Genomic DNA, 27264 nt, shown 5'->3' with positions numbered 1-27264 from the left:
TGCAAAAATAGGCAACCAACCTAGTTGCCCATTGACCAACGAGTGGATAAAGAAAATGTGGTATATATGCCCCATGGATTACTACTCAGTCATAAAAAGAAACCCAATAATGTCTCTGGCAGCAACTTGGGTGGAAGTGGAGGCCATTATTCTAAGAGACGTAACTTAGGAATGGAAAACCAAATATCATGTTTTCACTTACAAGTGGGAGCTAAGTGCTGAGGACACAAAGGCGTAAGAATGAAATAATGGACTTTGGGGATGGGGGAGAGATTGGGAGAAGTTGAGAAATAAAAGACTACATATTGGGTACAGTGTACACTGCTCCAGTGATGGATGCACCAAAATATCAGAAATCACCACTAATGAATGTATCCATGTAAACAAAATCCACTGTACCCCAAAAACTATAGAAATAGAAAATGAATAAATAAAAGTTAGGAATTAAAAAGAAAGTGGGAAATGGTCATTCCAGAAGTCTAAAATATTATAAGCTATATATAAAATACAAGTTTGTAACCATTTTTTGAGTACCTGCAGTCAGCAAGTTTGCATTAATATTACTGTTTACTCCCTCACTTTTTAAAACAACTAATTTTCTATTTCCTATTTTAAGACCTTACCTAAGATTGCTGTCCTGAGGAATGTTTCCTAGCCCACATGACCTTGTCTGTGTTGAAGTATGAATGAATACATACTACCCTCTACTTTAGTGAATGTTCATGATAAAATGGCCAATTTCATGTATTTGTTTATTTTCAAGAAAACCTAGAGCACTTGTTCTCAAACTTTAGCATGCATCAGAATTACCTGGAGTGCCAGAATCCCCTGAAGTGGTTGTAGGAACTCATTGCTGGGGCCAGGCGCGGTGGCTCACACCTGTAATCCCAGCACTTTCGGAGGCCAAGGCAGGCGGATCACTTGAGGTCAGGAATTCTAGACCAGCCTGGCCAACATGGTGAAACCCCTTCTCTACTAAAAATACAAAAATTAGCTGTGCGTGGTGGCGGGCACCTGTAATCCCAGCCACTTGGGAGGCTGAGGCAGGAGAATCGCTTGAACCCGGGAGGCAGAGGTTGCAGTGAGCCAAGATGGCGCCACTGCACTCCAGCCTGGGTGACAGAGACAAATAGAAAAAAAAAAAAAAAGGAGTTTCTGGGCCCTATCCCCAGAATTTTTGATTTCGTAGGTCTGTGGTGGGATCCAATTATGTACCGTCTAATGAGCTCCCAGGTGATAGTGATGCTGCAGACCTGGCTCCACATTTTGAGAACCACTGCCTTAGAGCCTGCACATCGAGTCACGTTTATGTTCCTGTGCCATATTCCTCTGGTGAGGATTCCTCTGGTCATTCATGCATTTACATTTTTAAACTCCTTGGAATCAAGCAGGTAGAGATTTTACTCTTGTTGTCGTGTTTACCACCCTAAATCATTAGCATCTGTTATCTTCCTCTGCCCTACACCACAACTCTGCTTGTAACCCATGTGGAGCATGTTTTCTATGTTCTTGCTTTGTTTACATATTGGTGGCCCCAACTATTTATCAGCTTATTAAAGGCATCAGGCCACTATTTTTCTATATCCCTGCACTGCCTAGCAGGGAGCACTGCAGGGACTATTGAATTCATGCACTATATTCTCTGTTGGCCCATTGATTTCATCCTTATAGCCCCTGCTTCTCACCTGCATGTGTTTTGTTCACAATTTACATACTGATAAAATGAATTCTTGCTTCTTGCTCATATAAGAATATGGAGGCTGGGCACAGTGGCTCACACCTGTAATCCCAACACTTTGGGAGGCCAAGGCGGGCAGATCATGAGGTCAGGAGATCGAGACCATCCTGGCTAACATGGTGAAACCCCCTCTCTACTAAAAATACAAAAATTAGCTGAGCATGGTGGTTTGCACCTGTAACCCCAGCTACTTGGGAGGCTGAGGCAGGAGAATCGCTTGAACCTGGGAGGTAGAGGTTGCAGTGAGCCGAGATCATGCCACTGCACTCCAGCCTGGGCAACAGAGTGAGACTCTGTCTCAAAAAAAAAAAGAATATGGAAGTTATAAAAATAATCTGTGATCATATAATGACTGTTTTCCCCAAAAAGGGCATTACTTTCATGCTTCAAAATATGTATTTCTTAACTAAAGTGTTTCTGGGATATGGCTGCATGTTGGCGTCACCTAGAGAACTTTAAAAAAAAAAAAAGAGAACAAAAACAAAACAAAACAAAAAACTGATGTTCATGTCCCAGAGGTTCTCTTCTAATTGATGTGGGCTGTGATCTGGGCATAGAGATTGCCAAAAGTACCCAGGTGATTCTAACACATAAAAATGTCTTAGAGTTTCTTAAGTACTTTTTTCCTGATGAGTTTCAAGAGGGCCACTTTTTTTTTTCTGGAAGATTATTTTCAGAAACACCTAACCCTTCTTTATTTGTATCTCCTGTAGATGTTTTCCTTCTGAGTTTTTCTCTGTGAAACAAGAAAATATAATGAACTGTCGTTTGCACGTTTCACAAAGCATGAACTTTATTTGGAGTCTTAGATAAACTTGTTCTGATCTAAAAATGAAAAATAATGAACTTTGCTGAGTTCTGCATTTCCTGTCTGAAGTTAGCTTTACCATAAGGATCTGGTGGGTAAGAGTTTGTTGTTCTTGTCATTAATTATTGGAACAGGGTTGTTTGGAGTAGATGATTCATTGTGGAACAAATCGTCTGATTTTGAGGGACATTTTCCATTATAAAATAATTATACATAAAAACAGAAGTATTGCTTTAATACTAAGATTTGTAACAATGCCACAGCATTCTGATTGTAATGACTCTGTGTCTATTCCACTGGTTTGGAAAGTAAAACAGATTGATTTCAGTCACATGAAGCTACTTGAAAATAGGTTACATTTAATCAATTAGAAACTAGTTGTTTCTAACTTCACTAATCTTGTAAAAATAATCAATTCCACCCCACTCCTAAAGTTAGTAGATAGATAGATATCACCAGATAAGTTCCTAAAATATACCTAGGAAATAGCTCTTTCTCAAATAATGATGGTGTCAGTAAGTCTAATGTAAGCCCATTTTATTTCACCCTTTCTTTAGGTTCTGCCGTTGTATCTTAGAATAATGAAATATGAAGTGAAATTTGGTGGCATGGTTTACCTGTAGCCATTTTATAATTTAGATTCATGGGTTTACATTACTTACTGAAACTACTGGGAAAACATCAACAACACAATAGGATTCCTAGAATGATAAACTTCAACACTCAAGCTACGACAGTTGTTCTCAGTCTCGTCTTTGATTCAATGTAAAAATTTGGACAAATAATTATCTTTCTTTTGCTGCATGTATAGGGGCAGGATAAACTTGAGAATTCACACAATTATTCAACCCAGATCAAAGATATTTGTCTCAGGAAATCAACAATATTAAGAAAAATGGCTTTTTGAAAAAAATTTTAAAAAATGTTTAGCACTTTCAAATATCAGATTCACATCCTCATCATCCTCACTTAGAGATTTTAAAACTAATAGCAGTTTTGTATGGCACATTTGCATTTACAATGCATTTTTGTACAAATTCTATTTTCCCCTAAACCCAGGGAGACTGGAAGAGCAACAATTTACATATTTGCGTGTTTTTAGAAAGTGAGTCTTAGAAAGGTTAAGTGACTAACCTAGCCTCAAACAGCCAGAAGTGTGTGGAACAAGGGCGCCACTCAGGTTTGCTGACTGTGAGCTCACTCTTTCTACTCCTCCAGCTATGCCAGCTATAAAATAGCAACTTGTGAAAGGTGTTAGGTGTGAGGGATAGTAGAGGGGTAGGGGTGGGGAGGGGAAGAGGAAGCAAAATCCTCATACTGATTGTATTTTTATCACTTTTCTAAAGGATTTTATGTTTTACAGTCTACTTGTCATTGGTGGAAATATCTCTACAATGGTGCTATAAACAGCAAAACATGCACTTGAGACTCCCTGCAAGACCATCTAAGTTTTAAGGGTAATTGAGAATAGCAGCACTTGATACACGTATCTTCATTTACTATATAGTGTGATCAATTATTTTCCCTGATACTAAGGGAAAATTAAACATCTTTTCATTGGTTATTGCATTTCTTTCGCGGTGTTTTTAATGCACTTTGTGAGCTTTTGTAGTTCTCAAAACGGGCCACTAGATGGTAGAGTTTAGTTAGTATTGTCACACATGTTCCATTGCGGGAACTTTGATTCTAATAGGAAACAGTTCATATCTAATACTACACTGAAACTGTTTCCCCAGTGGCTGAGGCACACGATAAAAACTCTGTGGCTTGAGCCTTCTTTTTCTTTTTTAATGACTAGACCTCCCTTCATTCAACACAGACCTTTCTTCCACATACTACTTATTGAGCAATTCATTTTTCTCCCCATTCTAGTCTTTTTAAACACCCCACAGTGAGGGAGTGTTAAAAGTCCTGCCTTTCATAGAATTTTGCTCTAAACTTCTGAGAGGTAAAGCAGATCTGGTGCCAAGATGATGTGTTCTAGGGAAGTACAAGGACAATAGACTTAAAGACCTGTGCTGCCAGCTTGTGAATAATTGAAGATTTGTATCTCGAAGTAAATTTCAGAGTACCCCTGTACTTCCTTGGGTATCTAAACCAAATAAGACAGAAGTTGTAGTTGCCTGGTATGGATACCACATTGCCAAAATTTTACAGTCATTTTGGACAATCCAATAGATGTCTTCTCTCTGCTTTGTTTAAGCCTTCTAATTTCCCCAGCAAAGACAAAGCAAAGCAAAATTAATTCACACAGGCTGTTTGCATGATATGGTCCGATGGTTTACTATACTATGTTTGTCGTTAGTCACCCAAGCACAGAATCTAAAAGTCACTTATAACCATTTCCTGCCCCCCTCCCATGACTGCTGATTCTTCCAAAACCATAAATCTCCTTTACTAATTCACTTGAATAACCAAACCTGCATTTCAGGTTCTCATTCTTTACACACCCAATAAAAATTGAGATGCCATCTGTTATTTTATTCATTAAGTCAAGTCCTGTTTCTCACGTTGTGCGGGAATTCTTCCCATGTGGTTTTACTGTTTGTTTCTACTTTCTTCAAGTTCCCTCATCATTACACATAAGCGTTTATAAAATACATCTTCATAAAATCCACTCCAGTCATTCTCTGCAGTTAACTCCAAGATCTCCAAGATCAAAACAGACCCCAAAGTTATCAATGAAACTGTTCACTTGCACAGTGCAGGGGCTGGGGGTGTGGTTACTTGGGTGTGTGAATATGAACTTTCGGTTGTCTGAGGACAACAGGAAGCCTTGTTTCTGGTTGCTATCATATTAAACTTTAGTTAAGATTTTTATTGTTTATGAGATAGGGAATTTTTTCCCCTGGGGGTCAACTGGGTTCACCCTATTTCCTGAGGGCGAAATAAAATTGGCTGCAATCCCCATCGTACAGATTGTGAAAAGTTCTGCTTTCTCTCCAAAGCTTTTATGAATCCTTGATCACACCAGGCCCCACATCTCTGCTTCAGCCAAATTGGTTGCGTTTAGGAGTTCTCACAGTAGCTGTCATGGTCTCTTTTTTCCATACCACAGAGGCCCAAGGTAGAATTGAGCCCCTTCCTTAGTTTTCCCAACCACCAGCCTTCCCTTTGCCCCAGCAAAACAAAACTTGTTTACACATGGGATTTCTGCATTTTACCACACTTTACTGATGGTTTGAAGAAATGGAAGCAATGTTCACCATAATGTGAGATGTGATTGTGTTTAGACTTTCATATTCTTAAAAAGTCAGTTACCCAGTGATTTCTATATGGAAGGTGTTAGCCTTTTGCTAGTTTGCTTGGGTTTTTTCTTTCATTCCTACCCTTCCGTACCTCTCCTACTTCAAAAATTTCTCATAGGAACTCCAGATTTTTCTTACTTAATGGGATTTAGTGCTTTACGTCTCTCCTGCTCCATCCACCTTTTAACTCCCAGAACTACGCAAGTGCTCAGCAGAACAAAATGGCCTTTCATGTAATAGTACCACCACTTGATAGAAGATGTTTTTGGTTATAAATAGCTTTTAAAAAAATTTTTTTGGTGATTACATGGGGGTATGATGACTAAATTGAATTTTGCTCTTCATCTCATACACACACACACAAACACACACACATTTATATATATATAGAGAGAGATGGAGTCTTGTTCTGTCATCCCAGCTGGAGTGTAGTGGTGCAATCACAGCTCACTGCAGCCTCAACCTCCCAAGTACAAGTGATCCTCCTGCTTCAGCCTCCCATGTAGCTGGGATTACAGGTGCGGGCCACCACACCTGGCTATTTTTTATTATTTTTTGTAGACATGGAGTCTCCCTATGTTGCCCAGGCTAGTAACTCCTAGGTGTAAGCGATCCTCTAGCCTCGGACTCCCAAAGTGCTGGGATTACAAGTGTAAGCCACCACACCCCCAGCCTTCTGCTCCTATATGACCTAGAAATTCCATATAGTAGCCATAGCATTCATTCATTCAACAAATAATTATTGAACACCTACTTGCAAAAAGGAATTCAGTTCCTATTCTGTTGGGGTGATAATCTAGTTAATAATAATAATAATAATAATAATAATAATAATAATAATAATGAAAAGTGTCCATGCACTCTTCTAGGCTCCAATAATCCCTATGAAGAGAGGGTATGCTTAAACAACAGATGTTTATTTTCTCACGGTTGTGGAGGCTGGCAGTGTGAGATCGGGGTGCCTGCATAGTGGAGTGCTAGTGAGGGCTGGCTTCCCCTATGCCTTCACCCAAAGTTTATGTGTTGTTAATATCAGCAGCCCTCTATCTCTGGATGTCTCTGGTGCCTTAGAAGACATATTCTCTACAGTTAAAGGGTGAGCCTCAAGAACAGACAGAGTAAATATATTTTATATTGCTAAATGCCCCATTTGAAGGGCTATATACCATTTCATGTAGCAAGGAGCGCTTAATGGCTCCAGCACAACAAAATAAATCTACAGAACATTTTTATTTGCCCAAAGCATCTAAGAGCTGGTCCTTCCATGTGTGTGGTGGCACTCTTGTGAACTGCTTCCTGCGATTCTCTTAGTGCAAAGCCAACAATATTCAGTACATTTCCTTCACTTGCCTTTTGGCATGTCCATGACAATATTTCCAGCTGATCTAACTTCTAGAAGATCTATTTCCCACAAGCAACAGGATCTTCTATTTTCCTGCTTAAGAGTGTTTATTTTTGCTTTTTTCAGCAGCTTCACAACTTCTGACTTGGTTGACTTTTTTGTTTTTAGAGAGAATGTCTCTCCTCCATCTGCGAAGTGCTGCATTTTAGGTTTGGTCTGACAAATTGATGCAACAGCTCAGGTATATATATGACAAGGAAATTGAATTTCTATCCTCGAAATCAATTCTGAACAATAAAAGCTGAGAGGATAAGTTTATTCAAAGGTGGTTTGGTATTGCGACAGGCTGGTCCAAATCAGAACTCAGCAACCTGATTTTGAAAAATTTCCAAGTTCATGAAAAGAATCACTTTGTACATAAGGGCTTTCTACTTGTTTGGGTTTGAGCATAACTAGATAGCTTAGTGGGATATCCATATTCTTGCATTTGATGATCACATTTGGCATCTAAGTATTATGCTGTTTTCAAATGAAAGATATACTCCTGAATAAGAGAGATGGAATGAATTACATACAAATAAAACTTAAAATAAGTGTCATCTAAGAAGATGAAAAAGCAAACAAATACATGTGTTCTTAACTTTTGGGGGCTTGCCTTTAAATTTTTTAATAAGGCAATTATCTGCTATTAGTAATTATAATAGGAGCTAAAATCCAGTTAATAGTCACTGTGTGTGAAACCCTGTGCTGAGCACCTCAGGGCATGGCCTCTAAGAGGACACATGACACTCTTCTTGGAGAAAGCTGAAGACAAGTGAGGGCAGTGACTGAATGTCACGGAGTTGGTAAAAGGCAGAGCCAAGGCTCAAACCCACACAGCCACATACCTGCAACAGTGTTGTTAGCACTGCACTCCCCAATTACCAGAGCCTTGTTTATTTTCCAGTCCTAAACTCTGCTTAAATGTGCATGAGGAGTAATTTCATTTTTTTTTCCTTTTCTAGACTATCAATTTGTATAATTGGATTTCTACAGGCTTTTGTGTTTCTGGTGAGATTCGAAATGGATTTTTCAAAGTTACGATATTCAGTGACTCCTATAATCTAGAAATTTCTCCCAAGACACCAGACTTCCTCCCTGATTTTTTGACTAAAAGCCTAGTCCCCAGCTGTATTCATTTCCTAAGGCTGCTGTAAGGAAGTATCACAACCTAGGTGGCTTACAACAGCCAAATGCATTGTCTCACAGTTCTGGAGGCCAGAAATCCAAAAGTAATGTTTTGTCAAGGTTGTTTCCTTCTGAGAACCGTGAGGGAAGGATTTGTTCCAGGCCTTTCTCCTTGGATAGCCGTCTTCTCTCTTCGTTTCTTCATAGTGCCTTCCTCCTGCATATGTGTGTGTCTGCATTTCCCCATTTTATAAGAATACCCCTCACATCGGATAAGGCCCACTCTAATGACCTTATTTTAACTCGACTACCTCTCTAAAGACCCTATTTCCAAGCAAAGTCCCTTTCTGAGGTACTGGGGTTGGAACTTCAGCCTATTTTTGCAGGGACACAATTCAACCCATAGCACCAACTCTGAACCGGGGTAGTGCATGGAGGTGGAGACCTAGTACCGTGCCAAGGACCCCAGCCGACAGTGTGGCCCGAGGCAAGTTTCCCTTCTGCCCAATAGGGGATTGGATTGACTGATTTCTACTGTAATATTTTGTAAGTAACATAGAATTCTATTTTTATAGAATGGCTGTAATTTATTTAATAGATTTTCTCACTGAAGTAATTTCATAAAATTTTTGCAAAGTTGGCTTCATCTTTCTACTTTCATGCATTTGCCACAGAGGTTAAGTGTCTGCCAGGTCTTCTTTCAGCATGATCCACTGGGGAACCCACAGACCCAGCCTCCTCCCACTTTCCTTTTCCTTCTGAGATCTCTTTATTCTTCCTGTTCTATGTCCAAAAAGAGGAACCAACTGCCCCCTAAGTCTATCCTCACATATAGAGCCTCTTACATGACAGGTGTCGGGAGAAACTAAAAACGACTAGACTTAGAAGGAGCTGACTATTAAATGGTGAATGCTTAATCAATATTCATTAATGAGGAAGGTTGACCACTGACTTTACCCTCTGTGACTTCACTGGCTCTTTCACAGCAATGATTCTTGAGAAAATACATGGCCAAGCCTTACGTTAGCTGATCTAGTTTTCAGAGCCCCTGCTAGGATATGAGTCCTGGTATTGCAGATGAGGAAACAGGGTCTCCCAGATACACAGAAGCTCCTCTGAGTGCACACAGTGAGTACTGGGATATGGGCAAAGGCTGAACTCAGGTAGCTTCTCTCCAGGATCCACCCTGAGTGATGAGCTGTGTCCCAGGCTGGAGAAGAGCCATGCTACCCACTGTCTGGGCCTATCCACAAGCTCTTTCATTCACTCTTGGATTTTTCCAGCTGAAAAAAAGTGTTATATGAAGGATCAGAGATGGCATCTTTAACACTTTTTTGCACAATTCATCATTAATTCACTGTTTTTTAAACTGTTGTCACAAAGAGTTGTTTTGAATGCCTTAATGAACTATGTTTTGTTTGTTTTATTACATTTTCACTTGAGATTTTTACTGTAAAGCATGCTATTTTGAAGACAAAATGTTTAAAAATAGAGAAGGGCAAGAATAATGGTGGACAATGCAGGAGGTGACAATTGGTATAATTACAGTGAACATTTATAGGTCAGTGGAACATAAGCCCTGAGGGAAGGCTCTGAAAGTGGCCCTGCAAGCAGGAGGGAGGGAGGGAAGGAGGGAGGCAGCCCTCGCAGGCTGCCGGGAAGCACCAGGGATGTCGTGCCTCACTGTGCCAGCCTCACAGATGGCATCTCAGCGACATGGCTGTTCTTTTGTCTTTTCTTCATGAGCATCTTAGAGAAGCGCATTTATGCACATTTCTACCTACAAAGTTTTGCCTCAGTGTGACTCATCTTCTTTCTGTCTCAGATAGGATTACTCTTCAAAGGAAAGATAAAAAACAAGTTCTGAATATAAAGATGAAGCCAACTGCAGGGCTTGTTGAATTACCTCAGAGATAGCTAGAGTTGTCTGTGTGTCTGTGTGTGTGTGTGTGTGTGTGTGCGCGCCTCTGTGTGTATGTCTGTGTATCTGTCCATGTCTGTGTGTATGTCTCTGTCCATGTCTGTATGTGCATCTGTGTGTGTGCATGTGTGTGTATACACATGAGTGCAATATCCCATATTGGCAAATACCACATGGTAACGTCCTGCACGCCATAGGAGCTGTATATATGAGCTGTATTTTCATGATGGTCCACTGGGATAGGGATTAAATCAGATGATCACCATTTATACCTAAGTAGTAACACTTAAAAATGAAATTGCTCTCTGTCACCACGGCTTAATCTATGAGCCCCTAAGGGGAAAAATTCCTTACATTAAAAAAGCCATTTCATATATAGATAAATGTTGAATAGGCAGGTGTTGATCAGAAGGTCTAATCCCCATCCACATGAAATGAACAAGTCAAGCAGATAATTGTTTGACTAGAGCTTTCCTTTGCATTAAATGTGCCTGGAAAACATTTCTAAAACCATTCTTTTCTTTTTGGTTGAACCATTATGAATGAATCTCCATCCTTTAAAAGGCTAGATGTTCATGTTCAACTGTTTTGGCAACTGACCTAAACCAATATTATTATGAACACATTTTGGTTGTTTTGGTTGGACATTGGTAACTGCCAGTGAAGTTGGAGGTGAGAGGAGTTAACTACTTCCTTATAATGTCACCACCTAATTAGAATAAAAGCATCTTAGATTAAATTCTGATTTACATAAGGACATTTATTAACTAAATTATTCAGCAGGCATGAAATAAACAAATCATATGACTAGTTCTCTCTTTAGGTGCTTGGCCACCATTTGCAAGCTTCCCTTAAGGCACAAAATCCAAAATTCCAGAGTCAATATTTCATCATCACTATAGACAAAAGTTTGTGATATTCACAGCTGGACGCTGGACATCTCCCAGGGCGTGGTTCCTGAGTCATTCTGCCTCTGAGTGTGTTGCTTCCATGGAAATCATGCACCTCCACAGAACTCACTCGGGCTCCTCTGGGACTCCTGAGTCTGCAGTCAGATTGCTAGTCTTGCTCCGATTACCTACCTACCTATCGGACATTCCATTTGGCTGTCTTGCCACTTGAACTCAGTGAGTGTAAGCTGACTCTTCTTCCCTGCAAATCAGCATCCTCCTGACTTCCCCACTTCTGTGAATGTCATGATCATTCTTTCTGCCACCTAAGCTTGAAGCCTACAGTCATTTTTTAACACAGCCGCCTTCAGCTCCAATTCCAATTGCAATCAATCACTCTTTTCTCAAATCTCGCTTCATACCAGTTCCTGTCCTTCTGTCTCTTCTACCCTAAGGCAGAGCCATATCTCTGCAGATCAAGGGCCTTTTTGTTCTGTTTCTTCCCCAGTCAATTAGTTTACATGATGCCAAACCCATCTTCTTAAAACCACCTGGATTAGATCACTCCTCTGTTTGAAGATTTCCAAAGAGGGCTTATTTTGTAGTGGAAAATGTCCAAACTCCTTTGCATATTCACTTATTCTCAGCATGCTTTTACCACCTTGCGTTCTTCTCCTTCACGGCACAAATCTCTATGCCAGCTGGATTTTCCATCCATAATCCCCCAAATACATCACATGCATTGATGCGTTGGCCACCCTTGTTAGTGCTTTTTCCATGTGGTGTTCTTACTTTCCTCCTTCACTCCATGCCCACTTCCTCAAAACACACACACAAGCGCACACACACACAAACACACACACACACACACAAACACACACAAACACACACACACATACACACACAAACACACACACATACACACACACAAACACACACACACAAACACACACACACACACACACACACACACACACAGAGAGCTTCTTTGAACCTCAAAGTTGGTTGCTAGTATTTTAAGTGCCTGGAATTTGAAATGAAAAAATAATAAAAGTAAACTGGTTTTAAAGGTAGGCGTTGCCACGTATTGGTTCGACTGTGGCCTCAGACTTGTTATGAAACATTTCCAAGCCTTAGCTTCCACATGAGTACAATGGGAATAATGCCTACCAGCTCAGCCTACTGCCCATCCTTAATTAATCTTAGTTCCGTTTCTGTGCCACGTTTCCTCCCCAGGGAAGCCCTTTATACCCTTACTACTTACGGATTTATCTCTTCTCTGAGCCTATAGAATTGACTTCTGTTGTCACTGCTTTAGTAAACTCACCATTTGCTTGATTAAGGTCCCTCTTCTATTTTCATTTATTGTGTTTCGGAGCCACACATTGTATCCTATACTAGACTTTGAAAATACTTTAGTTGCAGTGCATTATTTTAGTGTAGTCAGAGTACCCTGGGCAGTTTCTCACACATTCTCTCATTTTGTCTCATAACATCCCGGGAGCTGGATATAATCTGTGTTTTCTGAGGAGAGAAAGTGAGAGTCAGAGGTGTAAGTGAGTTGCCTAAGGTCACTCAGAGAGTGAGTGGCAGAAGCAGCACTTGAATCAAGTCTCATGATTCTAAGCCCAGGGCTGTCTGCTCCCTCCTAGCCCTGTAACTTTAGAAGCAGGAATTTATTTTATACTGCTTATATTTCAGTATTAATTTTTAACCCTTATAGGGTCCAGTCCTGTGACTGACTGTAATTGAGAAGCTACTCTAGAAATATTTTTGAAAGAATAAATAAAATAAATACTACAGACCATGTTAATAATGTCAAATAACTCTGGGAGTTTGAGGGATAATTCTGTCGATATGGGTTGAGGGTGTGCTTGGCCTCTCCGCCATTTACCCTGTTTTTATGAGGGTTAGCAGCACAATGTCTTCATTCTAAAACACAGAATCATGAGGTTAAAGAAAGCACGCAATGCCATCAGCTGAGAAGAACCAGAATTCACGGTGCAGGTTCTCTAAAGTGGCTTTGTGTTGCTCTCAGCACCGTGAACTCCCACCATTATATTCATAGCTTTTTAGCCTTTGGCTAAGATCAAGTAGAGTGTTTGTTCTCCTGGCTTTTAATAAGTAATGTGTTCTCCATCCAAGGACAACATATTTAGGCTGTACATGCATTACAAAGTATTAAGCTCCTGTTAACAGTAAATTTCTCAACAAGAGATTTATGTGAATTCTCTTGGATGTTATTCTGTTGACATTAGGAACAATTAGGAATAAAATGCCATGGCAGATTTTTCTGTGATGCTGGACGTACTGTCAGGACTCTGAGTCTGTGTACTCGGAAGTCTTCCTCAGACAGGGACAAGGTGCATTCTCTTTCTCAGGAAGAGAATTAACAGTGCACTCCCACCTCCCTGTCCTCACCACATGGGCACACATCCCAGGGCGAGGGTGGAGTGAGCTCAGAAGAACCCACGCTGAGCACAATGAAAGCAAAATCATTATCAGAGAAAGAAACAGATTGCAGCAGCCTGGGTTTAACAGGACACATAGTAGCAGACAGGAAGTTTTTCGTGATCTATAACACATTTTCATATTAGGGTCATGTTAGTTTCATAATGAATTTCATATTAGGCTCAATTAGAGAAACAATAAAGAAGGAAGATGGGATGACAGAAAGCATCGAAGAGGAGGAAGCAGAATGGAGGCAGAGGGTGGAATCAAAAATAAGGACAAAGAGAGGAAAGGGAAAGAGAAAGAAAACGAGAAGTAACGTCAGCAGCTCCGTAGGTTCTGAGGTGAGTTAGCTGGTCATAGGTCAACAGCTTTAGTCACACATCCTGTTATTAACTTTGGGCATCAGAGCACATTTTCACTGCCCTTTGAAATTTCCATACAGTCTACAGTGATTTTGTAGCAATCTTTTTTTACCGGGAAATCGCTTATCTGCTTTTTTTTTCAATCTTTGAGGTCAACTTTTTAAAGGCTTTAGTTTCACATGAAGCCCGAAATATTTTGAAGGTAAGAAAAAAAGGTGCCTTTGGTCTTAAATATTTCCACTTAAATCTTGATTCTGGGCTACTTTAATAATTCCAAAATAAACGTGAGTGGCTTCTTTTCTCAATAACTGAAATACAACATTTAAAAACACTCATATAATTATTTTGTTGTGTTCAGTTGTTTGAAAGTAGACAGGGTTTGATTTGACAGAGCTGTGTTTTAACCTGGGCTCTACATGTCACTAAACTACTGTCCCCTGTAAGCTCCTGTTTCCTTGTCTACAGATAGAGATACTCCAGTAGCTCTCCAGGCTCTGTGTGTCTCTGTCACAGGTTTGGCATAAAGTAGACAGGAATGGTGTCAGTTCCTCCCTCCCCAAACTCTCTCCAATGACACTCCCACCAAGTGCATTAAAGTAAAGAAAGAACTCTTCCTGCTTTTTAACTTCCATTGATCACACTGAAAGAAATATCACATTAGCTTATGAGGCTCAAAATTATTTTCAGTGCTATAGCTCTGTGTACTCTAAGATCAGAGCAACATAACTTTGGTTCTGGATGAAATCGAATCAGGACCTGACTCTACTCCTAGAAGAACGCTGACCCCAAACTCCTGTTTTGCAGAACCCTGAAGGAGCAAGTAAAGATGCCAGCTGTTAAATATGAAGACCTTAAGAGACCTAGAACTAATGGAACTAAATCAAGGATTTCTATTTTATCTTAGATTAAAATGCCACTTATATGCATTCAAGGCATAGTTTTCACTCCCATCAGGAATAGATTCATACCTGTATAAAGCTGGGAATTTAATGACTAATTAAATATACTGTATGACTTCAATGTAGCCAAGAAAATTACAATCATTCCAAGTAATACTGTTTTTCACCAGACACAAATCTGAGGATCTTGAATCTTAGCACTAGAAGGAATGTAAACATCACACAGGCTCATCACTTCTCTGGCACAGAACTTGCCTTGAGCACATCTCTGGTAGCTTCTTCCTGGGAACATAGATGACATAACACATACTGCCTTTCCAGGCAGCTTGATCTGTCATGAGACAGCTCTGGCCTTTTAGAAACCAGCCTTTATACTGAGCTGTGTGCCTGCTTCTCTGTATTGTACACTTTTTTTTCTTAATTCTGAACAAAAGGTTTTTGTGAATTTTCTTCCTGGAAATGGTCTTCACCACTTGAAACAACTGTCATGCCCATCTGAACATATTTCTTAGGTGAGGCTTCCCAGTTTAGGAGATGCTTCTCTCATGAAATATTTCTGAATTCATCAGTACCTCTGTTCCTATAAAACGCGTAGCTGTCTACTTCAGACAAATCCTAACCAAGCTCAGGTAACAGTGAACGATTGTTTGCTGTGAAACAGTATTGTACTATTGAAGTTAAAGAGGTCTATGATTACATTGTGTTTATTTTGGATTTTGTATTATTGAGTATTTTTTACTTTATTTTCTTTTTGTAAAGCCCATATCACTACCTATAACAAGCTTTGATAAGTGAACTTTCTAATTTTTCCTATTCTATAGCTATGCAAGGGAATCTTTAAAATTTGCCAGGACTTTCTAGCCTAATGCAACAAGGGATGTTACATTAACTATAATAATTTAAATTTCATTAGTTTTTTCCCACATTTGCTGAAGCAATTCTTCTACACAATCTATCTCATTATTTCTGGGAGTTCCAAATGTGTCTCACAAGAACACGTCCCCCTTCTTGGAACCACTGCTCTTCCACCAGAACCAGCAGCTCCCTGGACTCCCCAAGGCTTATCAGGTCTCATTGTTACCCAGGGAGTCAAGTAGCTATCACAAGGCCATGCTTTGGCTTTGTAGCTGCTCCAGTGGATGTTAAAATTTCTCCCTTTCTTCCTGATACTGTATGGAATTATATGCAACATCTCTTTACTTAAAAGCTCTCCGCTTCTCCCAACATCCAGAGATTCATCCCTGGAAAAGCATTCAAGTGCAGCTGCCATATTCCATTTAGAATGTCTCCTTCCTTCAGACAGTCAAGGTTTTGTTATTGGGCTCAGCTCTATGTGCCCAGCTCCTTCTTCAGTACAAGGAGCTCTCTCCAAAGAGGTCACTAAATCCCCTGCAAGTAGTCTTTAACTAGACCTTTTCAAACCTTGTCTCTTTTTTGCTTTGAAATGACACTGTACCATGAACATTTTTATGAAATCATTAAACATGTTAAACTTCATCAAAGCCATCATTTTAAAGTCTTCCATGATGTCTACCTTATAGAGATATACCATAATAGAATGCATTTTCTTCATTTTTCTATTGCTGAGAATGTTGGGTTTTATACATAGCTTATTATTGTAAGCAAATGTTGTGCTTTACCTTGTTCCTATTATACTTTTAATTCAGCCTACTGTTAGCATCTGTGGATAATTTTCTATGCTCATATGTCACTCAATATATTAGCATCATTCCCAGCTTTTGGCTTTACATATGCATTTTTAAGATGTATCTCTTACTTTTTAACCATCAAATCAGATTTTAGTTGCTTGATAGACCCAGCTTTTATATTTCAGTCTATGCCACTTCTAAGGACGTTGTAGTGAGATGCCTATATAAGAGACATACATATTCAAGGAGTGAATTAAAATCTCACTTGAAATTTTAAATGTCACTGAATATTAATTGTGGCTGCTAATTGGTATATTTTCTAGTAATCACTTCAAAAGCTCCTCATTAAAAATAAATCATAAAAATAAATTACAGAATTATAAGAGCTTTTAGGTATAGTTCAGTGATCTAATTCCATCCATTTATCTGTCCGTCTATCCTTCAGCAAGTCATTTATCACCTTCCTTCTGTATATTACAGATGATAAAGACATCTGGGACAAAAAGGTAAGTCACAGACCTACCCATGTGTATGGGTGATAGAGTAGTGAATACAAATGACAAAGGGTGTGATTCCTTCTGTTTGAGAGGTGAAGAAAGTATTCCCAAAGCAAGTGACATTGAATCACTTAAGATAAAATGAAGAACTCAGCAGAAAGAAAGTGAAGGGGAAGATGCGGTAATAGGTTTAAATGGACATGGCATGTCGGCAACTAAATTTCTGTAGCTCCAGAATATTCTCCCTGGTCCCCTGAAAGGAAGTTACAGAGCTGTGAATCTGGTAGTGAAAACGTTGGTATAAGGAGCATAAGAAATGTGCAGATATCTACCATGAAACAGAGGAAGAAATCAAGGTTATTCAAGTAGAGGAATGACATGTTTTAGAAAGACTTTTGTTATAACATTATGGGAAATGGATTATAGGCTGGAGGCAAGAGATAAGACTTTGCTTTGTCAGTGTGACAGATTATTTTATTAATAAAGCACATAATTTATACTCAGATCTATGTGCGATGAGACCAATTCATGTCAACATGTCCAATGTTTTTGAAAAAATGCTAAGTTTTTATTATCTCTTTTTTTATTTCCCTGTGAAATATAGTAGGCTAGCCCTCTATTTCTCCTGGCGAAATCTTCAGATAGGTGGGAAAAAAATGTTGAAAAAGGGCATCAATGACCTCTTTTATCTTGGTTTTATCTGCCTTTTGGAAGATAGTTGATTCAAAGCTATGAAAAATCATCTCACCAATCCCACATTTCACTTGGTTGGACGATGTGTCAAGAGAACGCCTGAGGCTTCCTCTGTCCGTTAATAGGCCAGTTGTGAGTCACAGTCTGAACATGAGGAAATGTTCATGTACCTTTTCATAGTCATGGCAATGAGACTTTTTTGTGCCCAAAGTACTATCCTCGCCTAAAGTCCCTGTTAAAAAGGTTATTTTCTGCCACAGGCAGGGAGCAGAATGTCAAGATCCAATTCCAAGTGCTCCATCATCACTCGGATAGCCTCAGGAAGCCGAGGTTTTACAGCTGCCTGGAACCCACATGCTTCATGTGATGTAGAGCAGCCCTGTTAATTAGCTGTTTCAGGATTCTTAATGCCCTATGGCTTTGGAAACACTTGTTAGCCCACAGAGGGAGGGGAAGAGTTGGGAGCAATTGGACTACAGCCTGAATTTATTATAATTCAATTCAGTAACCACCTTATCTTTCTAAATCCCTGTTTAGAATCTGTTGAAAATTATAGTTGATTTAAGGTTTTCTCAGTGACGCATCCTGAGAGAAGAGGGAGATTACAGTTCAAGGTTTTCTACTGATTGATGGAACTTTCCAGACACATGTATGCAATTTTCTAAAGGCTAGAAAATAGATGCCGGGGATGGGGAGAGGGGAGGCCAGTTGATGTGGAAAGGCTTGTGTAGAGTGCCCACGAGTCTGCATTTCTATTCTCCTACCAGAAGAAACACTGCCAGCTCCCCCTACCCCCAACCATTCTCACTGCAGAGAACTGGCACTCAACAAACTCATAATTTTTCTCAACGCAATTCTTATGACATAACCTGACCAACCACATGAAACCTAATGAAGAAAACAACCGTTGCCATTGGCAACAAATGCAGGAGTTGCATCACAAGTAAACCACATACTTTACTTCACAAAGTTGAACATTAGAGTACCACCTGCAAAAGCATGGTACCATCCTTTGGTATGGATGAGATATCAGTTTACAAAACCTTCACTGGAAAGTCCATACCAAAATTTTTAAAATGCATGCAAAAGCTACTTGTGTTGACATCTTTCTTATCAGAGCTATTGCAAATTATTTTGTCTAGAGGTGGTTCTTAAAACAGCCACCTGTCTGTCCACTAATCATGTACATAGCATCCCCTTCCTCATCTTCATCCTCTGAAATAACACCAAGAGGTGAAAGAGTGTTTCAGTAGCTCACCATTCTTGGCTGTTACGTAATGGGTCAGATTCCCTTCTGAGTAGTAGGAGAGGTCAGTGATCCAGATCTATATATCTTTGTGCTTTTTCCACTAATATATTCTTAGAACCTAGTAGGTGCTCAATAAATGTTAGCTGTATGAATGAGTTAGTGAATCAATGAATGAAGTGTTAATTTTTAGAAATATTATGGTCAGAATTTTACTAGGAAAAACATTTGGTTATAATCACAAATGAAAGCTAGGTTTACTCAAAATTGGGAATAGTAAGTAGTCTTTCCATCCCATACCACAGGTATGCCTGTATTCTTTTTATGTGCTTACGAAAGGAGAGAATGTGGATTAAGTTATAAACTATTTGTACATGGTATTGTATATGTAAAAATCATGTCAGCTTTGAGGCCAGGATTTCTTTGTATTGAGTAAAATTTTCCTAAATATTTGCACATTGTATTAGTTCGTTCTCACATTGATGATAAAGACATACTCAAGACTGGTTAATTTATAAAGAAAAACAGGTTTAATGGACTTACAGTTCCACGTGACTGGGGAGGACTCACAATCATGGTGGAAGGCAAAAGGCATGTCTTACATGGTGTCAGACATGAGAGAAAATGAGAGAAAAACCATGAAAAAGGCATTTCCCCTTATAAAGCCATCAGATCTTGTGAGACTTATTCACTACCATGAGAACAGTATGGGGGAAATTGCCCCCATGATTCAATTATCTCCCACCAGGTCCATCCCACAACACATGGGAATCATGGGAGCTACAATTCAAGATGAGATTTGGGTGGGGACACAGCCAAACCACATCACCCATTTTAAAACATGCTTGATATCTATTTATTGCTAGAAAAATATAATTTGTATTTTCTTTTACATTTTTAATGACTGATTGTACATTTATTCCCTCAAAAGAGGCTCTCCAAAATACTGCCTAATTCCTATGTTAATAACAACCCAAACATGTTTTCAATACTAATATTAAAACAAATTAGCTTAGCAAATACAAAAGTTAATGCCTGGTTTATACAATACAGATTTGAGAAATGCAGGTTTCAACCTGTTCCACACCATGCCCTTCATTATATCCTTCTGCAAGAGATTTTATTCTTTACTTTTAATTCAATCAGAAAGAATTGAGAGGAATTTGAGCCCCCTTCTGCCTATTTAGAATATCATTTGTACTGACTTTAATCTTTTGCTCCTAATCCATGAATTCCTGAGGTCTTCGATTTACATCCATAAATTTGAAAAGCACAATCCCTTTTTTTTTTTAAAAAAAAGGAGCAATGGGATTGCTCCTTTTGGGAATCAGAGACATGTACCTGTTTGTTCTCTTGGAGAGCTGTGGGTTACAGGAGGGAAATCCTCATCCTGCTTCCTGATATGCAGTCACTTCTCTCTTACACAGATGAGTCCTAAAACCTTTGTGAGGTCAGACAAGTTGGCTGGTTTTATTTTTATTTTTTTATTTTTGAGATCGTCTCACTCTGTCACTCAGGCCGGAGTGCAGTGGCCCAATTACCAGCTCACTGCAGCCTTGACCTTCCAGGCTGAAACCGTCTTCCCACCTCAGCCTCCCAAATAGCTAGGACCACAGGTGCACACCACCATACCCACTAATTTTTTGTAGAGATGGATTTCGCCATGTTGCCCATGCTGATCTTGAACTCCTGATCTCAACCGATTCACCTGCCTTGGCCTCCCAAAGTGCTGGGGTTATAGGTGTGAGCCACCATGCCTGGCCAAGTTGCCTGGTTCTTTACATGGAATGTTAAGGATAATTTTTTAACTAGTTCCAGGATCAATTAAACACAGATAAATAACAACTTATGTTTTGTAAATAAATACATCTGAATTGAATCTTACTCCAATTTAGATAGAAATTGATATTTTTCCTTTCAAATGAAATAAATGTTTTAGACTAGGACACCCCAAGTGAATTGAAGATTGGTACAGGAGCCTGAGGAAGGAAGTTTAAGAGAGTGAAAGCATGAGAGAAGAGCCAAGATTATGTAGCCCAGAGAAGGAAAGAATTATTACCTACCATTATTTTAAGGGACTGTGCTTCCTCACAGTAGTGGAAGACAGATGCTCATTTTTTATTCAAGACTGTAAAATAAATGGCCTTAATTTATAGATGTGGATGCTGGTTTATATCAATACACCTCAACCTGGGATGGCTCCCAATCTTGACTACACATGGGAATAACTTGATGAGCTTTACAAAAAAACTGATGCCTGGGTTGCACCCTGAGGGATTCTTATTTATCTGGTCTGGGGTGGTGTGGCCCAGGCACTGAAATTTACAAAATTCTCCGGGTGATTCTAATATGCAGCCAAGGTTAAGAATGCAGCTGTGCAGCTGTAGATGGAAGAATACCAAAACCAGGCCTTCTGCTAGTGCCTGAGCTTCTCCTCTTTTTAGTTTCTGTGATGTGTTCAGACATTGTTTCTAGAATCTCCTGGGTAATATGAGTTATAATCCATTGGATGGAGTAATACATTAACACATCCATTCTAACATAGTTTGGAAGGGGCCAGGATGCAAAGGGAAGTTAGAGGAGGAAGAGAAGGAAATGGTGAAGTCCAAAGCATGGGTGAAGGGGGGCCAATATAAACCCACAGAGCAAAAAGGAGATGTTAGGTCATCATATTCTATTACATAAATTGGATTTACATTTCCTTGTCTTTCATCCCTGGTCTTTACTCCCACAAGTCTCCAAATACAGTCATAAAATTCTCATGAGTTGTTATAGCAGAATTGCTTATCATTTACTATTTCTTAAATGAATGCGTAAATTGTATTACTTTGGCAGAAAGGATGCTGCTGGGTATCATACGTAATGTATACTAGTAAGGTGGACAGGACCATTAGGACTTTAAATTCCTTTATAATCTCAAAAGTCTGTGATTCTGATCTTCCTGGTCTTGCAACTCTAGAAAAGGTGGTAATCACTAGAGTAGGCTATTTATGGGCCTGTGAGATAGTGAAACATGCTATTAAGACAAAATGAGAGACTTCCTTCTCTGAAATGTTTCCATATAAAAGTAATATATGACTTAAGTATCCAGGGGTTCATGTAATCTCTCCATGTCAGTATCTTTTACGGGGAATTATTTAACCAAACATTAATTGAACACTTACGTGCTACACTAAAATCCCAGATTTGTCAAGTTCGCTTTTAAAAAGTGGGTACTAAGCCTAAGATATTAGCAATACTTGTATCTGAAAAGGCTTCATATCTAGAAACTATAAAGAACTTCTAAAAATCAATCAAAACAACATAGTTCTTAGAAAATCACAAAGGAACAGGTTTTTTGGACTCGAGGATGTCTATATGGTGAAAAAGCAGCAGTATTTTAGAGTTGGTCTGAACTGACTCACAGGAACCTATTTTTAAATGTCCAGAAATTTGTTAAGCAAATTGTTAATGCATCAATTATCTAAAGTTTAATTATGTAAACTTCAAGTTATCTGAAAAACGTAATACATACTCAAAACTCTCATCCCTTCCTAAGTGTTTTACTACATTCTGTTATCTCTGTTTGTGAGGCCATTTGTTTATTGCATCTGCATGATGGAAACACTATATAAAATGACATGTTACTTTGCATTTCTACCCAACTCCACATAGGATGATGTAAAGTTGGTAGCTTAAAATCAGCTTTAGTCCAGGTATTTATACCATGGAAATCAGCATATGCCACAAATCAGGAATTGATTTTTTTTTTTGTTTTGTTTTTTTGAGATGGAGTCTCGCTCTGTCGTCCAGGCTGGAGTGCAGTGGTGCGATCTCGGCTCACTACAACCTCCGCCTCCTGGATTCAAGTGATTCTCTGCCTCGGCCTCCCAAGTAGCTGGGATTACAGGTGCCTGCCACCACGCCTGGCTAATATTTGCATTTTTAGTAGAGACGAAGTTTCACCATCTTGGCCAGGCTGGTTTTGAATTCCTGACCTAGTAATCCACCTGCCTTGGTCTCCCAAAGTGCTGGGATTACAGGCATGAGCCACTGCACTCGGCCCAGGAATTGATTTTTTGTTGAATGTTGTTGACTTGTCTACAAACTGATTAAGAAAATGTTATTAAAGTTGTACATCATGTCTGCAACCATTACATTGTAAGTAGCACAAAAAATTTGGGGGAAACAGTCTTCCAGACTTTCCAGATGTAGCAAAGAAATTGCCTTGTTCCAACATACATTTTTATTGTTTCACTTTTGTCTTACTTAACCACTAAGTAAGACAAGTTCCTACATAAACCAATCATGTAGGAATTACACTCCCTTCTCAATTGCAACTTTAGTTTGATTACCTTTGTGGTCTTCTGTTCTATCGCCGTCATTTTTTTTTTTTTTTTTTATTTGAGAAGGAGTTTCACTCTTGTCACCCAGGCTGGAGTGCAATGGTATGACCTCGGCTCACCACAACCTCTGCCTCCCAGGTTCAAGTGATTCTCCTGCCTCAGCCTCCTGAGTAGCTGGGATTACAGGCACCTGCCACCACATGTGGCTAATTTTGTATTTTTAGTAGAGACAGGGTTTCACCATGTTGGTCAGGCTGGTCTCGAACTCCTGACCTCAGGTGATCCGCCCTCCTCAGCCTCCCAAAGTGCTGGGATTACAGGCGTGAGCCACTGTGCTCGGCTCATCATCACTTTTAGATAAGGAAACTGAGCCCTAGAGAGTGGTTGGCTCTCCTCAGGCTCCAGGACAAATATGACTTAGTCAAAACTATACTCCCGTTCTTTCATTCACATAAAACTACTTATCTAAGGATGCTGCAGCAACACTGCTGTCAGGCCAGAATTCAGTAAGTTTATGGCTGAGGCCTTATCTGTAGACCATTGATTTTGCTCAAGGAAAAAGTTACACAAGCTAGCAATAGAGTCCTTACCAGGCATTACAAATTCTACACTGATGTGTAAAAGAGGGACTAGGCACAAAGAATACATGCTTAGCACAATCTATCTTTATTATAGGAAAAGCAATTTAAAATGTATTTTACTGAGTAGTGCCAGAAAATTACCGAAAAAGAAAGTTAATGCTTTTTCCTTCTCAAAACCCTTCTATAATGCGTAGGCATTGTCATATTAGAGAGACTCCTGGGAAATGCTTGGTCAACTAAAATTGTTAAACAGCTAAAATTGAACATTGACTCAGAAGCAACGTGAAATACATCTTCCCACTTCCAGGCTGGAGTGCAGTGGTGAGATCGCAGCTCACTGCAACCTCTGTCTCCTGGGTTCAAGCAATTCTCCTGCCTCAGCCTCCTGAGTAGCTAGGATTACAGGTGCCTGCCACCATGCCCAGCTAATTTTTTAATATTTTTAGTAGAGACGGGGTTTCGCCATGTTGGCCAGGCTGGTCTTGAACTCCTGATCTCAGGTAATCCACCTGCCTTGGCCTCCCAAAGTGCTGGGATTACAGCTGTGAGCCACCGCGCCCGGCTCACTGATGCTTTTCTTAATTTCTTCTGCCTAAGAAATAGAAGGTATTCTCGAGGGAAAAAAGGCATTGACAACTAGTACAGGGAAATTGATGACAACATAAGGCTGTTTGAGGAAAAAACGTGGGATCTCAAAGACTGTTGGTGGGAGTGTAAATTAAATAATCTACTTTGGAGAACAATTTGGCAGTTTCTATTAAAATTTAAAAATGCTGATATCTTATCACTTAATCCTACTTCTAAGTATCTATTATTAAAAAAAAATACTTGGCATGTATTCCCAATGAGTTTTGCAAGAGTGTTCTTTGTAATAGTCAAAAGCTGGAAACCTGAATGCCCTCCAGTAGGGAAATGGCTAAATGAAATATGAAATAACCATACTATTGAATACTATGCATCAGCTAAAAATAGCAAGAGATCTTTGTTGAGTGAAAAAATAAATTGCTGATTGATCATTAAATATAACACTATGTTTTTAAGAAGCCTCAGAAAACAGTAATATATGATCCTATAGGCATAAAATTATTTATGATATCACACGGAGGTCTATAGAATTTATTGTCCCCTATGGCAGCCACTAGCCACATGATGCTATTTAAATTTAAATTAATAAAATTAAATAAAAATAAAAATTTCATTTCTCAATTCTATGAACCTCATTTCATGTCCTAATGGCAACATTTGGATGGTGGCCACTGTAATGGAAAGTGGAGATCTAGAAGAATAAACATAACTGACAACAGAGTTACCTGGGGGAAGGTTGAGTTTGGGGATGGTGGTCTACAGAAACTTTAGAGTTCTGCAGAACTTTTAACATTTTTACAATGAGAATATATCATATATTATCTAGCTAATTTAAAACAAATACATTGTTAAAATGAAAAGCATGCCTAGCCAAAGGATTTCTTTTTTTTTTTTTTTTTCCGAGACAGTCTTGCTCTGTTGCCCAGGCTGGAGTGCAGCGGTGCAATCTCGGCTCACTGCAAACTCCGCCTCCTAGGTCCAAGAGATTCTCATTCCTCAGCCTCCCAAATAGCTGGGATTACGGCATGTGCCACCACGCCCAGCTAATTTTTGTATTTTTAATAGAAACGGTTTTCGTTATGTTGGCCAGTTTGGTCTCAAATTCCTGACCTCAGGTGATTCGCCCGACTTGGCCTCCCAAAGTGCTGGGATTACAAGTGTGGGCCACTGCACTGGCCTAGCAAAAGGATTTCTAAAACAATGTATAATTTTAGTAGATAGATCAGTGTAAGTTGATTTGAACACCCTACATTTTTAGCCTGTTAACTATCTAAAATCATAAAAAATAGTAAAACAAATGGCAAAATCATTTCCTCCTTCCTTTTCTACCTATGTCTAGTGTCTATTGAACACTTACTATATTCCCAGCATTTAAAGTACAAGAATCATGAGGCAACTGCTGTTTAGACTGAAGTGTTTTCACCAGGGGTGTATCAAGAGGATTTCTTTGTCATAGGCTAATTTCCCTTATAACTGATTAAATAATTACTAGTTGGCTTATGCAATGTTTATGTAATTACAGAATATAAATGGTGGTTATTAGCCTAACTAGAATATATGCCTTTATAATATTGGTGTAACATTCATATGTATTTTACTAGAGCTTAAAATAATAATTTCAGAAAGAAATTCAAATTGATTTTCATAATTTAGCAACCATTTGAGCACTTCCAGGTCAGAATAACTTCTTGGGAAGCCCCAGAAAGAAAAGCATATACCTGCTTTTACAGTTATCCATAGATTGACTATAAGACTAGGTGTATTGAGTTGGCGGATGCATACTTTCTTAATTCTTTAGATAATAGGTCAATAGTGTGGTAGTGAATCTTGATGGTAAGTGTCCTTGGCATGTTTCATACTGCACAGTAGACTAGACTGAAAGTCCCAGGAGACTGTGAGTGTAGCAAAGAATGAATCTTGTATCCCCAGATACACAAAGACCATGTCTTCACTGGACCCACAGAACCTAGCACATAGTGTGTCTTACTAAATGCTTGTAGAATAATTAAATAAATTACATTCAGAAAACAGTCTGTAAGTCTTAAAGTTTACCTTTTAATTATGTAATTATTACTTTTAATTTATAATTTATTAACAGACATAGATATTCACAACACCTGCAAAAGAGTTTATTTCAACTTCTCTTTTTTGTCTCATCTAAAAAGTGTGGATTTAATATAGCAAAGTTTGCTTCTAGAATGGAATCTTTTAGAGTGTATATGAGCTTTTAAAAAAATGATTTTGTTATGTAATATTGTTATATAAGTTATTTTAGAAATTGCATGATTTATTAAAATATCAGCAGTGAATTTAAACATTACACAAATGCCTGAATATAAAGAAATAGGATCACCTGTGTCCAAGTTAATTGCCTTCTTTTGCTGTATTCATTAGCCATCAATCCCTACATAATCTAAGGCCAAGATACATATGGAGCAATCTATGGACAGGCGATAGCATCCCATGGGAGCTCTGGAAATTCAGGAGCTCGAGCCTCACCCCAGATGTACTGAATCAGAATCTTTATGTTAGCATGGTCTCCAGGTGATTAGTAGGTCCATCAGTGTTTGAAGAACACCTGTCTGGCCTTCAGTTGCCTTTATACATCTTCTCACCAACAGTACCATCTAGTCCAATATTTTTCTGTCCTGTTAGTTTGTCCACAGCCTCCCAACAGGCTTCTGTCCACAAAGCTGTCATTTAGATGCATGGCCCCATCCCTCTCATAGCCTTTGCTAAGGTTATGTCTTTTACATTTGGAGATACACCAATTGCAGAGGAGGGTGAAATTAGCCTGAAAGCAGGACCATAACAATAACCTGATTCTAATGGAGGCTATTACCAGGGCAGCCAGTACCC

At 39.1% G+C, this 27264-nt stretch overlaps 1 protein-coding gene and 1 pseudogene across 3 annotated transcripts in view; both read left to right on the top strand.

Moving 5' to 3' along the window:
- The window catches only part of PDE4D (phosphodiesterase 4D), a 1555180-nt gene that overhangs the window by 722111 nt on the left and 805805 nt on the right, over nt 1-27264 (top strand). The gene's annotated exons all lie outside the window — the stretch shown is intronic.
- On the top strand, nt 13179-13357 carry LOC129037765 (U2 spliceosomal RNA; annotated as a pseudogene).

The sequence above is a fragment of the Pongo pygmaeus genome, chromosome 4 (genome assembly GCF_028885625.2).
Source record: "Pongo pygmaeus isolate AG05252 chromosome 4, NHGRI_mPonPyg2-v2.0_pri, whole genome shotgun sequence".
Classification (NCBI taxonomy): Eukaryota; Metazoa; Chordata; class Mammalia; order Primates; family Hominidae; genus Pongo; species Pongo pygmaeus.
The sequence above is the reverse complement of the archived record's forward strand: the minus strand, read 5'-3'. Positions and strand labels throughout refer to the sequence as shown.